This window comes from Penaeus monodon, chromosome 24, assembly GCF_015228065.2.
Source record: "Penaeus monodon isolate SGIC_2016 chromosome 24, NSTDA_Pmon_1, whole genome shotgun sequence".
Taxonomy (NCBI): domain Eukaryota; kingdom Metazoa; phylum Arthropoda; class Malacostraca; order Decapoda; family Penaeidae; genus Penaeus; species Penaeus monodon.
In genome coordinates, this window is record NC_051409.1 from 42,829,215 (window position 1) to 42,833,559 (window position 4,345).

Sequence of the window (4,345 nt, forward strand, 5' to 3'; positions counted from 1 at the left end):
AAAGCATTGAACATCAACTAATTAATAAACTTATGAATAAGAATATAAAAAAAAAATTGTCAGATCTTGTCAAATGAATCCGGGAATAAAATTAAATGTATAAAAGAAAATAAATGAATTAAGACTTAAACATAAATCTTGAAGATAAAGAACACTCTGATAAGAATTTGACAAAGTGGCGCCCGAACGGGGACTCGACAATTGGAGTAATAGATGTGAAGAGAGAGTTTCCCTTTAAAATGATTGTGGATCTATCGTTGTGTTGTGGTCATTCATTTGCGAGTATCTAGAATTCTTTCTCTAATCAATATGTCTGCAGGAGCTTATGTAGAAGAGGCTAAGTTTGAGGGGGCTTGGGGACCCGATAGCTATTGTAGATTTCTTGAGTAAACGTTAGGCTGAGGAGCGAGAAGAACGAGCGGGGCAGCGTGAGCGTGAGAAGGAGGAACGGGAAGACGGACAGACAGCGTGAGCACGAGCTGAGACTGCAGCAGCTGAAGATAGAGGAAGAGGAGAGGATTCGCCGGCATCAACTGGAAATGGCTCGCGTGCAGATGGGGACGAATGGAGGCTCCCTGCCAGGCAATCCACCTTGCCGGCACCCGGGTTTACCTGCTTTTAAAGAAGGTGAGCCAATCGAACCATATATTCACCGTTTTGAGATTTTGCCGATTTATATCATTTTCGACGAAGCCACGAAGAAGCTTCATTTCCAAAGTCTGTTGATGGGAAACCCTTAGAAATCCTCCATCCCCTCAACGCGAGTGCCCAAGACGTACTGTTCGATAAAGTCAGCATGTTTGAGGGCGTACGGGCTGACGGTCGACGACGCAAAAACTTAAATTTTTAATTGTGAAATGATTGCAAGCCCGAGAGACTGCCATTTCGTTCCTGGTTCGTTTGTCAGGCTACCTTGACCAGTGGCTGGAAAAGGATGGGACGCCGGACACGAAGGAAGGTATTAGGGATTTGTGTTACGGTTTCAGCTTGAAAAGTCGTGTCCCCAGGATCTCGTTGCGCAGTTAAGATCACAAAGATCAAGACTGCAGAGCAGATGGCTGATAAGGCGGATGCCCATTTTTCTGCCTTTGGGTATCACACTCGCAGGCAGTGGAAAAGCCGGCCTTTTCCACTGGGTCAACAACAGGGGGGAAAACAAGAACTACTTTTGCAGCAGCAACAAAAAGGTTCATCCCACAATTCAAAAAGCAACAGCATCTGCAGTCGAAAGCACAGCAGATTTGTACCACCACAGCAACAGCGGAGCACCCTTGGCGAACGGTGAGTCAAGAAACTCATGATTACCGACAAAAAAGGAGCGGCCGCCTGTGTGAGTGGGGAAAAACCCAAACCCCAGCCTCCGGAGACGTCAGAAGCTAGAAACAAACGCCCCACGTGCACAGCATTTGACTATCTGCTACCTCCACGGATCCTGATAAGCAGAGCTCTCTCCTCGTTAAGTCAGGGTCAGTAGGTGGTGTTCCGGTAAGTGTTCTCGGGAGACAACGGTTCGTCGGGGTGTGTGGTTAAAGCAAATTTATGTCCTACCACATCAATACACTGGGAGGAGGATAAATTTTTAAAATGTTTGACGGATCACTAGTTAATGTTCAGAGGCGACTATACATGTAGACAGTCCGTTCTTTACAGGGAAGATTCAGCAGCCGTGATGGTTAATCCGATTTTCGACGTCATCATCGGAAACTTTAAAAGGGGAGAAATAACTGTGGTGCTGATGCTGAAAACGCAAACGGGAGTGTCGCTGTTACGAGAAGAATGAAGAAAACAAAGGGAAGAGTTTACTCCACTGACGTCGGTAAGTGACCTGGTGAAATCTCAGGATTTTGTTCAGGAGCAGAAGAGCGACCCCTCACTAGAATCAGTGCGGAGGAAGATGGCGGAGAGGTCCTAAAATAGGTCAGGGGAGGAAGAAACCTGTTTTATCGAGAAGAAGAAGAGGATCTACCGGAAGGTTCAGGCGTTTAATGGGGAGGAGCGTCCCCCAGTTCGTCGTTCCTGCGAGGTATCGTCTTGCTGTTTTCCGTTTGGGTCATCACTCCGCTCTCGGAGGTCATATGGGCCAGAAGAAAACACTCGACCGTTTTCAGGCAGATTTCTTTGGCTGGCATGGGGCAGGAGATTTCAAGGTTAGTTCGCTCATGTGATATTTGTCAAAAGACTAATGACCGCGCCACTGAAGCCTATGCCGCTGATCTCCGAACCTTTCGAGAGAGTCGCCGTGGACATCGTCGGACCAATCCACCTGAGAGCGAGTGATGGATGTAAGTACATTCTCACACTCGTGGATTTCAGCACGAGGTGGCCAGAAGCAGTGCCGCTCAAAAATATAGATTCTGTCACTGTCGCCGAAGCCATGGTGGAAATCTTCTGCAGGATCGGTATTCCCAGGAAAATTTTTTGGGGTGATAGAGGGACACAGTTTACCTCTGCAATGATGGAGGAAGTGCTTAGATATTGTCGGTAAAAGGTTAAAAACGATACCATATCATCCAATGTGTAATGGTCTTTGTGAGAGGTTAATGGGACTTTTAAAAAAAATGCTCAAGAGGAGGGCAGCAGAGCAGCCGAAGGAGTGGCCACGCTATGTTGCCCCACTTCTCTTTGCTTACAGGGAAGTTCCTCAAAGTTCTTTAAAGTTCTCACCCTTTGAACTTGTCTATGGAAGAGCAGTAAGAGGACCTCTTCAAATACGCGGGAGCTGTGGGACGGAAATAAAGCAGATACAGAAGTTAAAACAAACGTATACTTATGTCATTGACCTGGCAAATCGTCTCCAGTCTATTTGCGAACTAGCAAGCAAGATTTGCTGAAAGCTGGGAAAATACAGAAGGCATACTACGACAGGAAAACAAAGGTACGTCAGTTAAAGGCTGGTGATAAATCCCTTTATTCTCTTGCCCACTCTCATAATAATTATTAGCGCAGTGGAAGGGCCGTATGATGTCGTAGAAAAAATGACTGACCATAATTACTTGGGACAAGTGGGGAATCAACAAAAAAGGTTCCACATTAATATGCTGAAAGAGTACTTCACAGCTAACACAGGATGTGCGTCCCATGTCGAGAGAGATGTGCCGAGGCAAGACGCGAAGTTTTACGTTACACCGGGAACGAATCAGCAGGGGGTTTTTCCCAACAACAGCAGTATCTCGCGTATTTTTTAAAGCCTTCTTTTCGCAGATACCTCAAATCTCAGCAGTACTTCCGCCGCAGCATACATCTGCGCCGCCGCCGTGATTCCAGACAGTGAGTGTGACGACGGACCCTGTCACCGCACAGTGCGTCAGACCGAGACCATCGACAATGTAAAAGTGAGTGCCACCTTAAAACCAGAGGAACGAGAAAGTTAAGATGCTTATTGGAACTTTTTAGTGACATATTCTCTGACAGACCAAAAATTGCAATGGTTAAATATCACACTATTGAACTTACTAGCTCAAAGTTGTGAGACAGAAGCCTTACCCCATACCTATGAGGTTAGTGGATGCTGTTAGCCGAGAAGTCGAGGACATGGAAAGTGCGGGAATCATCGAGAAAATTACGTCCCCCTTCTGTAGTCCCATAGTAGTAAACAGAAAAAGGATGGCAGTGTGCGTATATGTGGAGACTATCGGAAAATCAATATAATTACAAAAATTTATGCTGAAAACCCAAAGTGTGATCAAAGAGCTATTTTTCCAGACTTACTGAATCGAGTTCTTTAGCAAACCCGACTTAACGAAAGGTTTCTTTCAGATACCTTTACACCCTGAGAGTCGAGAGATCACTGCTTTTAGTAGTCCTGCAGGTCTGTATCGTTTAGGGTACTTCCATTCGGACTATCGAACTCACCAGCTGTATTCAACAGGGTTATGAGGCAAGTGGGGCAAGGTATTAGGGGAGTGGAAGCATTCATTGACGATATTTGGGTTCACTCTTTACGTTCGAGGAGCATCTGGGAAATCCTGAGGAGGTATTTCAGCGGTTTTTAAAAAACGCAAATATGACCGTTAAGCCAAGTAAGGGTGAAATTGGATTTAAGGAAGTTCAGTATCTTGGCCATATTTTGGGTGAGGGCAGGTGTAGCTGTCAGAACGACAAAATTAAGAAGATAAAAGATGCACCGCGACCCCCAACTAAGAAGCAAGTACGGTCTTCTTAGGGCTAACTGGATATTACCGTAGCTTTGTGCCTAATTTCGCAGTGTTAGCTCTCCCACTCTTTGATCTGTTGAAGAAACACGCCCCGAATAAAATTCACTGGGGAGATGAACAGGAGGATGCTTTAATTCACTTAAGAAATTTTATGTAAACAACCCATTCTCCAGTTGCCAAATTTTCAAAAA

General features: G+C 45.3%; 2 pseudogenes; both read left to right on the plus strand.

Moving 5' to 3' along the window:
• Positions 1–309: 309 nt before the first annotated feature.
• Positions 310–1,474, plus strand: LOC119588973 (annotated as a pseudogene).
• A 1,561-nt stretch (positions 1,475–3,035) lies between these two features.
• On the plus strand, positions 3,036–3,919 carry LOC119589028 (annotated as a pseudogene).
• The last annotated feature ends 426 nt before the right edge of the window (positions 3,920–4,345 follow it).